At 48.1% G+C, this 14,985-nt stretch overlaps 1 protein-coding gene across 6 annotated transcripts in view; it reads left to right on the top strand.

Annotated features, from left to right (window-relative positions):
- Positions 1-14,985, top strand: part of GPR55 (G protein-coupled receptor 55) — an 82,130-nt gene that overhangs the window by 5,776 nt on the left and 61,369 nt on the right. The window contains exons 3-4 of one of the 6 annotated variants that reach the window (XR_011539821.1): positions 5,338-5,492; positions 7,166-7,893. The exons of 3 other annotated variants lie outside the window; for them this stretch is intronic. The gene's annotated coding sequence lies outside the window, so the exon portion shown is untranslated. Of the gene's footprint in view, positions 1-5,337; positions 5,604-7,165; positions 7,894-14,985 lie in introns of those variants that run through there. 2 more of the 6 variants (XR_546492.2, XR_011539820.1) reach the window with 2 other exon arrangements.

Raw genomic sequence — 14,985 nt, 5'->3', positions numbered from 1 at the left:
GATGGCGCTGAAAATTCCAAGCTTCTTATCCTGTCTTGGTTTTTCTGGTGACCAGCCCCCATCCAGGAGCCCAGCCAGAGTTGCCTCGTAAAACAAAACATACTCTTATCATCTGGGAAATCTGAAGGGGTTTAGGGGCTCAGTGTCAGGAACTGGGGGCAGAGGCCAAACATTAGAACAAAAGATGCTCCTAGTGCTCTTATCACTCAGGAAATTACGAGGGTTTCAGGAGCTCTGTGCCAGGAACCAGAGGCAGAGAGACCAATATATATATTTTCTGTTATTTCATAGGATACCGGAGGTCTGTCAAAGTGCCAGAAAGATCCTCAGGAAAACAAAATGAAACAAAAACATAAAAAAACATAAAAACTCCTTATCTTCCTGGCACACAAGGTGTGCAAAGAGAGCTCTGTGGAGGGGGGACAGAGGTACCCAGGACAGCCACAGTAACTGGGAACTCAATGGTGGGGAAGATTTCTCCCTTTGTTATTATTGTTTTTTTAATGAGCTGTAGCAGGTTGTTTAAAATGATTTTGAAAAATACAAAATTTAAAGACTCTGGAAAGCAAGCCGTGAAGCAGAAATCCCCGTGTTGGAATCCCGCTAAAAGCTCCAGGAGCCCCAGGCCAGGGAGCCTCAGGAAGACCAGGTAAAGGCAGAAGGTCCCAGTGGCTTTGCAGAGCCAGGATGGACAGTGGTGGGGGACTCTGTTCCTCTGTCCTGGTTTTTCATCCTTGGCCCAAAGAGACTCAGCTCACCCTCCATCTGGACCGTGTCGCTGGGAACACTTCCAGCCAGCTCCCCCTTTCTCAGCAAGTCTGAAAGGTCAGAGTCAGAATTCATTGGTGGACTTTCTCTTGGGCACAGGGTCACTGTATTGAAAAATGATGCTAATTTCATCCAGGATGAATGAGACCTGCCAACCCCACCGCAAAGGTGGACCCGAGTGTAGGAGTCTCGATTTAGATTACCTTGGGAAGTAGGGACCCCTACCTGGGCCTGGGCTTGACCTGTGCTTTCTACAGCAGCTTTTATCAACAAGTCTTGAACTGGCGAGTACCAGTTTAGGAAGGACTAGAGGTTCCACACTCCCCAAACACAGATGAACTGACCTGTAAGGAGGGCAGGGTGCTTCCCTCTCCTGCTCTGTCCCCACTGACTGGGGGCAAAAATGGCTCAAAGCCCGCCAGTGGTCAGCACCGTGTTCTTCATCGTCAGTTCTATCTGATCTGGACAGCGCTATCAGAGGACCCTCGTATTAAACTGTGTGACATAGTGGACTGCTCTTCATCAGAGGGATAATTCAAGTGCCATGGACAAAGCATCCCACTGAGGCCACGCCCCTGGGCACAGTGAAGCCACAGCATGGGGAGAGGAGCAGGGAGGTGGCAGAGCTACCAGCTTCCGTGGGACCTTACGGAGTGGGAGGACAGAGGCTGGAGTCAAGCCATCTCTAGGTTCTTTGAGCTTTTTGTTGGGAGAGAGAAACTTAGGGCAAGAAGTGGCCCTAAAGTCAGGAGCTCTATGAGCTGGTATTCAAAAGTGAGTGCTGACTCCTGAGCATATACTTTGAAGGGGAGCAGAATATGCCACCCCAAAATGTGCCTTTTTTGCATGTGGATTATTTTGAGCGGAAGTCAATGAAGATCCAACAGACTTAGGAAAAGCCTTTTTTCCTCTCTCTTAACATCCGTGAAGAATTTAGAAAAGGGACCTGTACCAGAAAGAGAGCTATCACCAGAGATAACTTTTTTTTTTAATCTGAGAGACTTGTCTGCAAGGCAGGGCAAACATCTGATTGTCAAACATCCTCTCCTCTCATCTCCCTGTGAATGGCTCACCTCCCCTTAGAAGCCCCAGGCCCCTATCCGTGTCCTTAGCTCAGGACGGGATCTAAGCCTCAATTGCCTGACTGCCTTAGAGTCTCATGTTTTCATGGGGCTCCTGTATGTGTGAAATTAAATTTGTTTTTCTCCTGTTAATTGTTCTTATGTCAATTTAAGTATTAGACCAACCAAAGAACCTAGAAGGGAAGAAGGGAAAATTTTTCCTCCTTGAAAACTTTAAACTCCTTCGCAGCTCATCTAAGTTGATTTAATTAAGAGACTCAGATATATTGGCTTAGAAATGGCATTTATTTCTTCTGAGGTCAGTGATCCAGGTGTGGTGGGGAGGCTCTGCCACCCTCAACAGGTGGCTTCCTTTCCTACCTCCAGGGCAGCTGGCCCAGGACCCTTCATCTCCTAGCCAGAGGGAGGACAGAAAGGCAGAAGGGAGGGGAAGGCAGTGTCTTTTCTTGACTTGGAAGTTGGGCACGTCATTTCCACTTACATTCCATTGGCCAGAAGTAGCTATGTGACCACCTTGGCTGCAGAAGAGGCTGGGAAATGTGGCCTCTGCTTGGGTGGCCAGGCACCCAGTTAATCCTATTACAACGAGGAAGAAGAGGTGAGCAGATATTGAGGGACATTTAACACTCTCTTTTGTGTCTAATAATAATCACTCCCACTAACTGAGGTCCTTCTGTGTGCTGGGTCTTTACATATGTCATCTTTACTGCAACCCAGCAACAGAGAGGGCACCATCCCCAAGTTATAGCTGCAGAAACTGAGGCTCAGAGAGGTTAAGTAAGCTGTCCAAATTCAATTAGCTAGTGAGTGGTGGTTTGGGATCTAAACCCAGGCCTGACTGGCTGCAAATTGTAGGTGTCTGCCAGGACTCAGTAAGTACCACCATATCCTGAGGCCGAGAGGTGGGGCTCATGCTCAGTCATACCAGCTTCTGGAGGCTAATCCTGGCTGGGATTGGGGTGGGGGTGGGGGATAGAGAGGGAAGCGGAAAGGTGGGTGAGGGGAGAAGGGAGAACCTGGGACGAGCCCCTCACCTGTTTTAGGCTCTTGGGTTGCAAATCTTTCTGGGTACAATTTTTTTGTTTTTATTGCGGTCATGATAGTTTATAGCATTGTGAAATTTCAGTTGTACATTATTATTTGTCAGTCACCATATATATGTGCTCCTTTCCCCCTTATGCCCACCCCTCCCCTTCCCCTCTGGTAACCACTAATCTGTTCTTTGTCCATGCGTTTGTTTATCTTCCACATATGAGTGAAATCATATGATGTTTGTCCTTTTCTGTCTGGCTTATTTTGCTTAACATAATACCCTCCTCCATAATACCAGCTCTCAGCTACGACTCCAGATTTTTCTTTCTCTCATTCATTGTGTTTTTCATCTCCAATATTTCTGATTGGTTTTTCTTTATAGTTGCAGTCTCTTTTGTGAAGAATTCTCTCATCCCTTAGTTTTATTCATGATTTCATTGAACTGCATTTCTGAATTCTCTTGTAACTCGTTGAGTTTTTTTTTTAATGATAGCTATTTTGAATTCTCTGTCATTTAGATTGTAAATTTCTGTGCCTTCAGGATGAATTTCTGGGTGTTTGTCTTTTTCCTTCTGGTCTGGCGTATTAATATACTTTTTCCTATTATTTGATGGGGTGGATTCATGCTTTTGCCTAGTGATAGTATGTGGTTGCAGATTCCAGTTTCCGCCATTGGGGGTTGGGCAGAAGCTGTGTATTCTGAGCCCACTGTGACCCCTGTCAGTTGTGCCTGTCCAAGCCTGGGTCACTCCTTGGGACCACAGTGGTCCTGTGGGCTGCCCAACCAAATGGGGAAGCCATCATGCGGGGGCTCATGGCTGCCACTGCCTGCTCCCACAGTCCTGCTGAGACACACTCCCCCTGCAGGGCTGCAGTGGTAGTATGGGTGTTTGTGGCATCTTGGAACTCATTTGCCTTGGGGCACAGATCTGCTGCCATCTCCTCCTAGGTCACACCAGCCATTGTGCTTGGTGGGTGGGGCCTCCCCACTGAATCTGACCCTGGATCACTCCCCGGGGGCTGTGGTGGCACTGTGGGCTCTCCAACCAGGTGGGAAAGTGACCATGTGGGGGCTCATGGCTGCTGCTGCCTGCTCCCACAGTCCTACTGAGACACGCTAACTCCTTCAGGGCCACAGAAGTGCTATGGGCATTTGCAGCAGCTGGGAACTCTTTTACCCAGGCATGCAGATCTGCCACCATCTCCTCCTGGGTCATACCAGCCACTGTACTTGGTGAGCAGGGTCTCCCCACTGAGTCTGAGCCTGGGCTGCTCCCTGGGTTCTTTGGTGCTACTGTGGGCTCTCCCACCAGATGGGAAAGTAATCACACGGGGGCTCAGGTCTGCCATCACCTGTTCCCACAGTACAGCAGAGGCGTGCTCCCATCCTTGGGGTTGCAGTGGTGCTGTGGGCGCTCCAGCTGGGAAAGCAGTTGCATGCATGCACAGGGCTGCCAGGGGGCTGGAGAGTGCTCACCCAGCTCCACCACCTCCCCAGGGGTAGTCCATCCTCCTTCAGATGTATAGCTGCCTGGGTCTCTCAGGCGTCCTGTTGTGCTGTGTGGGTGTCCTCCATTGATCCACGAATATCTGCTTAGTTGTAGTTTGGAGGGGGAGAGATAAAGGGAACAGCTCACTCCACCACGGTGCTGATATCACTGGGTACACAGTTTTAAGGGCACTGTGAGAAAAAGTTGAGAATTTCTGTTCTAACCAAATGACTAATTCTTCCTTCCTTCCTCTGAAGGTTGGTAACTCTCTGACTAAAAAATTTATAAAATGCAATGTTTTCATAATAAAGGGACATTGAGAAGAAAAGACTACAGGCAGAGGAGAAAATAGTCTTTTTACCGTTTCAAATCTCACGAAAGCTCTTATTTCCAGCTTTGAAAAGTCAGGAAGATCCAGCTCAGAGAAATGCTTAAATCGAGAGGTTTGTAAACTGAGGAGTGAGAGGTGCATAGACGGTCCTCAGGCCTTGCCCCCATTGGAGACACTTGCCCTTGTATCTGGCTGCTATATTGAGATTCCCTGTAAAATTTCAGCTCGGGAAAAGATTCTGCTGATACTGTTTGGAAGCTTCAGAACTAGACCAAACTGAGTAATGTTGTGGGCAATTTTTATTTATTTTGAAAAATTAGCTAATTACTTTAAAGATTTTATTTTTCCTTTTTCTCCCCAAAGCCCCCCTGGTACATGGTTGTACCATTTTTACTTGTGGGTCCTTCTAGTTGTGGCATGTGGGATGCCTCCTCAGCATGGCCTGATGAGTGGTGCCATGTCTGCGCCCAGGATACGAACCTATGAAACCCTGGGCCACTGAAGCAGAGCGTGCAAACTTAACCACTCAGCCACGGGGTTGGCCCCAGTTAATTATTTTAAATAGGTAATGTATGTACATGGCTAGGTAAGACACTGTGGCTTCTGTTTTCCTCTCTTGGATCACTCTCTCTAGGGGATGCCAGCTGCCACATCATGAGGACACACAAGCAGCCCTGTGGAGAGGTCCACGTGCGAGGAACTGAGGCCTCCTGCCAACAGCCACTGAGGGAACCATCTTGGAAGCTTTTCAGCCCTGGCCAATCTTTCCAATGACTGGAGCCTTGGCTGGTATCTTGACTGAACCTTACGACAGTCCCCGCACTAGACTACTCAGCTAAGCTGCTCACTAATTTCTGACCCTCAGAAGGGGTGTGAGATAATAGCGTTTTATGCCACTAAGTTTTGGGGCAATTTGTTACACAGCAATAGATGACTAATATAATCACTGGCCCTGATCCCTGCTCCCAACATTGAAGGAATTCAGCTTTATAAAGAAATGGACTCTTGGGGGTTATATAACTACTCTGGATTTGTGGTAGGCAGCATAATGGCCTCCCAAAGGTGCCCATGTCCTAATACCTGCAACCTGTGACTTTGTTAGGTCACCTGGTGGAGGTGAATTAATGTTTCAGAGGGGATTATGGTTGCTAATCCCTGACTTTAAAATAGGGAGATTATCCTGGATTATCCAGGTAGGCCCAACACAATGATAAGTTCCTTAAAAGGGAGGGGAAGGAGTGAGCCAGAGGGAGATGTGACTATAGAAGCGCGTCAGAGTGTTGGCTCTAAGGATGGAGGGAAGGAAAGCGGCTGTGAATCGAGGAACGTGGGCAGCTTCCGGAAGCTGGAAAAGGCAAGGGAACTGTTTTAGTCGGCTTGGGCTGTGATAACAAAATGCCATAGACTGGGGGCCTTACAAACAACAGACAGTTGCTTCTCACAGTTCTGGGGCTGGGAAGTCCAAGATCAAGGCGCATGCAGATTCAGTGCCTGGTGAGGCCTTACTTCCTGGTTCGTAGATGGCCATCTTCTCGCTATGTCTTCACGTGGTGGTGGGAGAGGTTGAGGGTATCTCTTATAAGGGCACTAGTTCCATTCGTGAGGATTCCACCTTCATGACCTAATCACCTCCAAAGGCCCCACCTCCTAACACTATCACCTTGGGGATTAGGTTTCCACATGTGAATTTTGGGGGACACAAACATTCAGTTGATAGCAGAAATGGGTTTTCCCCTCGAGCCTTCAGAAAGGAACACAGCTCTGCCAACACCTTGATTTTAGCCCAGTGACAGCTGTGTTGGACTTCCAACCTTCAGAACTGTGAGATAACCCATTTGCATTGTTTTAATTTGCAGCAATAAGAAACTAATACAAGGTCAACAGCCAGAAAATGGCAGAGCAAGGATTCAAGTCTGGTCTGTCTGACCGGAAGCTCATCCTCTCCCCTCCACCCCACCCCCGCTTCACCCTGGCTCCCAGATATCGGAGAGACTTATCTTTGTTGCTGCTCATGACGCTAATGACTGAATTCCCAGAGCAGCAAGTGTGGGGAGCTGTGTTACTGTGGGGAGAGGGCAGGCAGGCTGATCTGGCTGCTTAGGAGCATGTGGTTAGAACCCAGATCGGATCTGGTAAATTAATTAAACAAGGAAACCATTAGATGAGGTGGCTGTAACTGTGGTGGCCTACGTAAGCAAACCAAAATCTAAGCCCACAAATGCCCCAGGGTTACAAAATCAAAATGCTAAGGACATGCAGTCACAAGCAGCTAACTAGGCTTTAAGCTACAGTCAACCAATGATTTCCTTTCTCTGCTTCCACACGGCCTCCATGTGTCTTTCCCCTGGCTCCTACTGGCTGAGCTCTCCTAAGCACTTCCAGTTTGGGGCAGCCCAACTAGAATCCATTTTCGCTCAAATGAACTCTTAAAATCTTTAATATACCTCAATTTATTTGAACAGATCCTGACAGCGCTGCGCTATCTCCGCCAAAGTGGGCAGTCTGTGGAAAAGCATCCATCATTTGGTCATTTCGTCAACAAGTATTTCTGAGTGCCAGTGATGTGCAAGCATTGAGCATCTTCTATAAGGATTTAATGGCGACCGTGATAGACATGGAAGCTTCTTGCCCACGTGGAGGTTGCAATCTAGCAGGGAAGAGAAAGTCTAATCCTCACAATAGCTCTGCCATGATCGCCAGCCCCATTTGCAATCAAGAAGGCTGCGGGTGAGCAGTTACAGGCCATGTCCAAGGCCATGAAGCTAGGGAGCGAGGAGCAGCAGAGAAGGTGTTTGACCATGCAATCTAATTCCTGGGCTGGAGCCGTAGTGCTTCTCCGAAGAAAGTCTCAGTCATTGCTTACTAGTGTTGCAGAATTCAGAGTGGTACCTGCTCCATGTGCTACCAATGGCCTGCCTGGTGGAGAAGCACCGGAAGCCATGAAGGATTCCAGGCAGTCAGGCCTGGAAAAAAAGAATAGGGGATCAGGAAGCTGTAATAATCTCCAGATGTTTAAGAGTCTTACATGATGTCGGCATGGAAAACGAGGCTATAAAAGAACATTCGATGCCATGAAAAGATGTTCATGGGATGTGGTTAAATGGAGAAATCGGGTTGCAAAAGAGTCTACCTTATGAGCCTCTCCTCCTTTTTGGGTAAAAAATATACATGCAGGGATAAGAAAAAAAAAGCCTATATAAATACACTTCAATGTGTTAACTAGAGTGTAACTAGGTTGTGGGTATAGAGTTGCCAGATTTAGCAAATAAGAAGACAGGACTTCCAGTTACATTTGAATTTCAGATAAACTGCGAATAATTTCTTAGAACAAGCAGTTATTCGTTGTTTATCTGAAATCCAAATTTAACGGGATGTCCTGTATTTTATCTCGCAACCCGATATGGAGGATTTTTCTTTTTGTTTGTGTTTTTGATAATAAATGTATGTTAGTTTTGAAATAAAAAGGGGCACCAACTGGAGTCCTGCCTTGTGTAAGAAGGATTAGTTATTGGTGTGCACGGTGGTCCCACCGGCCAAGTCAGCTAAAGTGGAGCATAAGTCTGCCCTCCCACTGGGACCCTGGCCAGGGCCGTGATTCCCGGCGCTGGCTGAGCGACGCTGGCTGCCAGGTGGCGCTGCCGGGCTGCTGGTCCTAGTCGCCAAGGCTCGCAGCGTCAGGGGAGAGGGACAACAGTGCCCCTCTGGGATCCAGCTGGCTTTCGGATCCAGATGGCCCTCAGCAGTCCCCAAGGCCAGAGCCAGAGGTGCAGGAAGAGCTGGGTGCAGAGTTGGAACTCTACCTCTAAAACACACCCCAGGCCCCTTTCCTCTGCAAAGCTCTGCAGCTGCTGGGACTGTGCATGAGTCCGCACAGGGCTGAACAGCGTGTCCACTTCCCTTTCCTCCACCTAGACCCCAGGCATCTCCTCTTTGACTCAGCGCATACTCCTCCCGGGACTGAAAGAGACTCAGTTCCTGCTCTGGGACGCTCAATTGTGGGCAGACTCCGGGAGCGAGGAGGGAAGATGACTCCTGTCCTCGTGGAAGGGAGGGTCTAGCTCCCAAGGAGAGAGAAGTGAAGTGTATTCGGCAGGTGTTTGGAGATGCTCTGAAATTGTAAATTGCCCGCTGAGTTTATGCCCACAGCTTGGCACAGCACGTGCTGAGCAAAGGAGAAGTTCCATAAATGTTTTTCATCCAGTCAACAAATTCTCTGAGCCCCTCTGTGCCAGACGCTGGGCTAGGCTCTGGGGATGAAGTCCCTGTCCTTCTGGAGCTTATGATTTGGTGGTAGAGAGACAAACAATAAACAGGTAGAATAATGCTATAATTTCACATGGTGTTAAACTCTAGAAGAAAATAAAACGAGGTATTAAGCTCCTAATCTTGTTTCCTGCTGGTCCAGGCTGGCCGTGATGCAGGGGAGGGAGGAACAGGAGGAGGGGGCCAGGGAGAGCCACTCCCATCCTCTGGGCACAGCCGTCAACCCTTGATTCCATCTGGAGGGACTCTTGGGGAGAATATTCTGGGAGCTGCCAAAGTTGGGGGGGGGGGGGGGGGAGGGCTGCCTGGCTGGAAAGAGAAAGATCCAGGAAAGAGGAGTTCAGGTTGCTGGGGTCTCTTTGGGTAGAACAGGGCAGGGGAGAACCTCAGGGTCAGCCCAGCCTGGAAGGGAGCTGGCAGAGCAAATGCGAGGGAGAACCTGACTCTTCAAAGAGCCCCAGAGGGCCTTGGTTGGGCAGGGGTGGGGGAGTGTGATGGCTAATTTTATTTGTCAACTTGGCTGGGCCATGGTACCCAGATGTTTAGTCAAATAGTACCTTAGATGCTTCTTTGAAGGTATTTTTTTGGATAGGCTTGAATTTAAATCGGTAGACTTTAAACAAAGCAGATTGCTCTCTACAATGTGGGTGGGTCTCGTCCAATCAGTTGAGGACCTTAAGAACAAGACTGACCTCCCTCAAGAGAGGGGGAATTTGTCAGCAGACTGCCTTTGGACTCCAACTGCAGCATCAACTTTTCCTTGGGTCTCCAGCTTACTCTGTGGATTTTGGACTTGCCAGTCTCCAAAATCATATGAGCTAATTCCTTAAAATAAATCTCTCTCTGTATATACACATCCTATTGGTTCTGTTCCTCTGGAGAACTCTGACTAATACAGGAAGCCCCAGGGCCCCGGCTGAGATTGGCAGACCTGAGAATTCTCTGAGGCAGTCAACATTGAGTGAACATCTACCACGTGTTGAGCTGTGTCAGGCACTGGGCACAATGACTCTCTGCACATGGCTGCCACCTGAGACTTCAGAAGTGGACGGTGTGGCCCTTTGTCCCTGTTGTGGCTTTGGATGGATATTTGGCCCAGAGGAAGTCACTGGACCTGTGCAATGAGGTGAGAAAGTCCTGTCTTAATAGTTCTGCCCAGAATTCCTCTTGTTGGGAACAATCTCTTAGAGTCACTTGGAGGAGTGAGACCCCCGTCACTACTCGGGTGATGGCATCACTCCCCCTTCCAACCCTACTTTCCCTCAGCGACTTCATTTGGCACCTGCTCTGCCCAGCCTTGCGCAGCCTGCCCTGTGGCCCCCTCAACGGGAGGTGAGGGCATTTCCTTCTGCTGTCAAGTAGCTTGTTGTCAGGGTGGCTCGTCCACGAGGAGAACAACACACAATAGGTTGGCACACACGTGCCCATAATTTAGGAAAGCCAACTATACAATCTGGAGATGGAGAAAGAAAAGAGGAAAGCCTCGATAACTCATTTCCCTCTCCTCCCCAACCCACGTTTTCACACTGACTCTGCCGCAGGGCAGGGACACCTCCCTACATGTGAGGGAGCAGGCGGAGTTTTGCTTTTGAGCCTCAAGACCTGCCTCTTGGTGCTTTAACGGGGATCTTTGAGGGCGATTTTGGCTTTAGGGAATTTAGCTTCTTTACTGCTTTTGAGCCTCCCACTCACCCCCCAGGAATCTGGGATGTCCCAGAACCAGTCCAAGGCTAGCATCCCAAAGCAATTAGCAGGATTAATTGCCAGATGTGTTTCCCCATAAGCCTGGGGTCCAGCATAGAGTAGGCAGGCAGCAAATGCTTGTCGAGGGGTTTAAACAACATCAACATCCAAGGTTGCTGAGTCTGATGGAGGGTGGGATAGTGGGGGCCTGGGGTGGCCAGCCAAGGGACCTCAAAGCAGGGGGCTTGGAACTTGGCCGTGAAGAGAGGTATCATTTGCATAGCTGGGAAGGGGTTTGGGGCCCTCCAGCATTTCCCAGAATGCCTTCTGTTTTCTTGTTGAGAAGCGGTGAGTGCCTGCGGGACCGATGGGTTTCTCAGCGCAGTTCTGGTATGAGTGGCCCTCACCACAAGGAGCCAGCGCCGAGTCAGAAGGAAAGAGAGCTGAACCGCTGCCTCTGTCCCCCATGTTCTGTGAAAGTTGCATCCTGCAGTGGGTTGAAAGGTGGCTCCCCCCAAAAGATATGTCCATATAAGAATTCTTGGGACCTGTGAATGTGCCTTATTGAAAAAAGCAGTCTTTGTAGACATAGCTGAGAATCTTGAGATGAAGACATTTGTGGGATCATTATCTGGGTGGACTCTAAATCCAGTGACAAGGGTCCTTAAGAGAGACACACAGAAGAGGAGAAAGCCGCGGTAAGACGGAGGCAGAGGCTGGAGTGAAGCAGCCACGAGCCAGGGGACAGCTGGAGCCACAGAAGCTGGAGGATTCAGAGAACACAATGTCCCCTAGAGCTTCTGGAGGGAGTGAGACCCTGCTGACACCTTGACCTTGGACTTCTGGCCTTAGAGCAGTGACAGAGTAAGTGTCCATTGTTTTGGGCCACGAAGTTTGCGGTAATTCATTGCAGGAGCACCGGGAAATGAATGCACATCCAACCCACATTTTCTACTAATTCCCAAGGCTTTACACTCCTGGAACTTCTTCCACACATGCCCTGTTTTGCTCAATGTTCATCTGGAAGTGAGGCTTAGTCCCCTTGTCTCGTTCCACGTAAAATGCACTTGCACCAAGAATTTCTTGTTTTTAGGAAATTGTGGGTGATGGCGGTGGGGGGAGAAGGGTAGCAGAGAAGGGCTCCATTCTCCAGCGCAAATACTGGGTTTTCCCCTAACCAAACCCTGGCAAATAAAATGATCTTCAGTCTTTACAGAGCTAATCAAACACCTGAGAGACAGAATCGTGCTTATGAGTGTGTGTTTGTGTGTGTAAGAGAGACGGAGAGAATGTTCGTGCTTGCATGTGTGTGCATGTGAGCTGCTTCCCTCCTCCACACCGCCCCCTCCTTGATTTCAGGGGTGAAAGGAAATGCACCATCCGCTCCAGCAAGCCAGAGGAGCCTTGTGTCCTGGGATGTGAGATGCTGCCCAGAATCATCTTCTGAGAACAAAGAAGAGCAAAGTAGAAGGAGACTGCCCAGGATTGAAGACTTTCATGGGTGGCCTTCTGGGAGCAATGGAAGCTTCCAGAGGAGATGGGCAGGTTCTGGCCACGTATGGCCTCTGTGACGACTCAGAGACCCACAGCACAGCGCAGGCCTCTCCTCTGTGTGCCTGACTGTCATGCAGTGGCCTGTGTGGATTTCTGTCACCCCCTCCACTGCAGGCCTCTTCCAGGATGTCCCGCTGAAGGCCAACACTGTCTATCCAGTGACACAAGCCAGAATCCTGGCAGCATCCCTTGACACCCCCCTTCTCATCGCCCCTCAAATCCACCCATCCCCAGAGCCTGTCGATTGTATTTCCTGCTTGTCACTCATATGTCACTCCAGCAGTTTCCTCCACTACCAGCTCTGTTGGCACCTTGTTCCTCCCCTTCGTGGCACTTGTCACGGTTGCAATGTGCCCATGGGCTCCGCAAGGGCAGAAACCACGGCTGCTTGTTCATCAAGGTGCCCCTACTGCCCAAAACAGTGCCTGGGACTCAAGAAATACTGGTCACATAATTGAGTCACAGTTTTGAGTCAGGATGGTGCTGGAAAGGAATAGGGGGCCTTCCTCACCAGAGCCCGAGGTCCACTTAGAAATAGCCCCCCGTGTCCTAGAGGATAAGAAAGGAGAAACCTTGGTATGGTAGGTGGACCACTCCTCCCAGTCGAGCATAGGCCTGGGATCAGCCAGAGGCCTCACCAGCCAGGAACCTGGCCGGGGCAGGGGGTGGAACCCCGTCCCAGAGCTTGGGATACAGGAAGACTCTTCCTCTCCACCTGTGTGGTGTTTGCAAGGTGTGTTTTCCATTGATTACACTTTTCCAGTGGGTGTTTGGTTCAGAGTGTCTGCAAGTGACGGGGGTTTTACCAGGGGCTGAATGGGGGCCCGGGGGTCCAGGGAATGCGAAACGTAGGCCTTCCCCTCTTTTAGGAAGACTCAAAGGAGGTTAGTCTAGTGTAACGTGGGGAGCCATTCTGAACTTCCTGTGTGGGTGGCGGACTGCCTCGGGCCTGGCAGCAAGCTCCATCACACCTTCTCTGTCCACCCTGCAATGACCCGCTCCCCACGTTTTATTCTGAAATTGTCAAACCTACAGAAAAGTTGAAAGAGGAGTGCAATGAACACCCCTATACCTTCCCCTAGATTCTCCAACTGTTGGCGTTTTTGCCATGTTTGCTTTCTCTTTCTCTCTCCCTCTCTCTGTATATTTTAGATACTTTTATTTTGCTGAATGATTTGAAAACAAGTTGCTGACATCTTGACGCTTCGCTTCGAAATATCTCAGCATCTCCTGATAAGGATGTTCTCCCACAAAACCACAAGACCATTATTATAACCATAACAGCATCCAGCATACCAACTGTACTCAAATCTCTAAATTGTTCCCTCAATGTCTTTTATAGCTGGATTTTTTTTTCCTATCCAGGATCCAATCAAAGTTCATATATGATCATTGGTTATGTCTCTCTAGTCTCTCTTAATTTAAAACAATCTCTCACCTTTTTGTTGTTTTCATTGCTATTTGTTTTCGTGACATTGGCTTTTTTGAAGAGTCCAGGCCAGTTGTCTTGTAAGATGTCCCACGTGCTGGATTAATCTGGTTGTTCATTCATGATTAGATTCAAGGTTAATATTTTTGGCACGAGGACTACCTGGTGAAATTGGGTACTTCTCGCTGTGTCACCTCAGGGCAAATGATGGCAGGTCGTGGTCCTCTTGGTGACGTAGTTTGATCACCAAGCCTCTCTACATTTTCCCCTTTGTAATTAGTAAGTCATTTGTAGGATCGTTACATGGTCACAGGATCAGCTGCCTATCCAGTTCACCCAGCAGCTTTAGCAATCATTGATGAGATTTGCCTGAATCAAGGACTACATTGGGGGTTGCAAAGTGGTGGGTTTTCATTCTTTTATTTCTTCCACACTTACTAGCTGGCATTTTTCTGTAAGAATTTGCCCCACTCACCTTTTTTTTTCTTTCTAAAAATCACTGTGGATTCATGGATTTTTTAAAAGTGTGCTATAATCTGATACTATCATTATTCATTTGGATGTTCACATTGTCCCACGTTGAGCAGTGGGAGCTCCTTAAGTCACCTCCTGTGTCCCTTTGACATGGTCACATTTATCTTTGTGTGCCTTTTTGCTTTGTGGTGTGACAGATAGTCCAGGCTCATGCTGTACACTTTCAGCCCCAGCCTGAGAATGAACCATTTCTCCAAGGAGTCCTGGTTCCCTTAGTGGTGAATGATATCTAGAAACAAGAACCCAGTGTTACATATGTTCATTGCTACCGGGGTGCAGCTGCTTCTAGACTCTTCAGGGAACAGAACTAGGAGACTCAGTTTTTAAAAAAAGAATCATGTGTTCAAACTGATATTTCCACCTCAAATTTAACATTATAGGGTTTTTCTTAACTCCTTTTACATATTACTAGTATTGTTTTTCTTTTACAGTAAACTATGTATTTGCTTAATTCTACATTATACATAAAAGAGTTTCAGAATTACAAGGCCAATATTACTACTAACGGCATACCTACAAAGTCAAGAATAAGATTCTTTTTTGGAGTTGTTTTTGTTCTCAGAACAGATCTCATTAGGGATGTACAATCAGAATACCGGATTAATTCCTTGTTCTGTGTGGTTGTGTTATCAGTGTGATATGTAATCAATTTGTTTTGCTCCCGTTTGTACTCTATTGTAGGGTTTGCTTTATCCTATCCTTTTAAAATTTAATTTTTTTTTTTTTTTTTTTTTTTTGCTGAGGAAGATTTGCCCTGAGCTAACATCTGGAGCCCTGTTGCTAATCTTCCTGTTTTTTTCTTTTTGTTTTTTTTCATGT

The sequence above is a fragment of the Equus przewalskii genome, chromosome 5 (genome assembly GCF_037783145.1).
Source record: "Equus przewalskii isolate Varuska chromosome 5, EquPr2, whole genome shotgun sequence".
NCBI classification, from domain to species: domain Eukaryota; kingdom Metazoa; phylum Chordata; class Mammalia; order Perissodactyla; family Equidae; genus Equus; species Equus przewalskii.
Note: the sequence above shows the minus strand (reverse complement) of the source record. Positions and strands in the feature narration are given on the sequence as shown.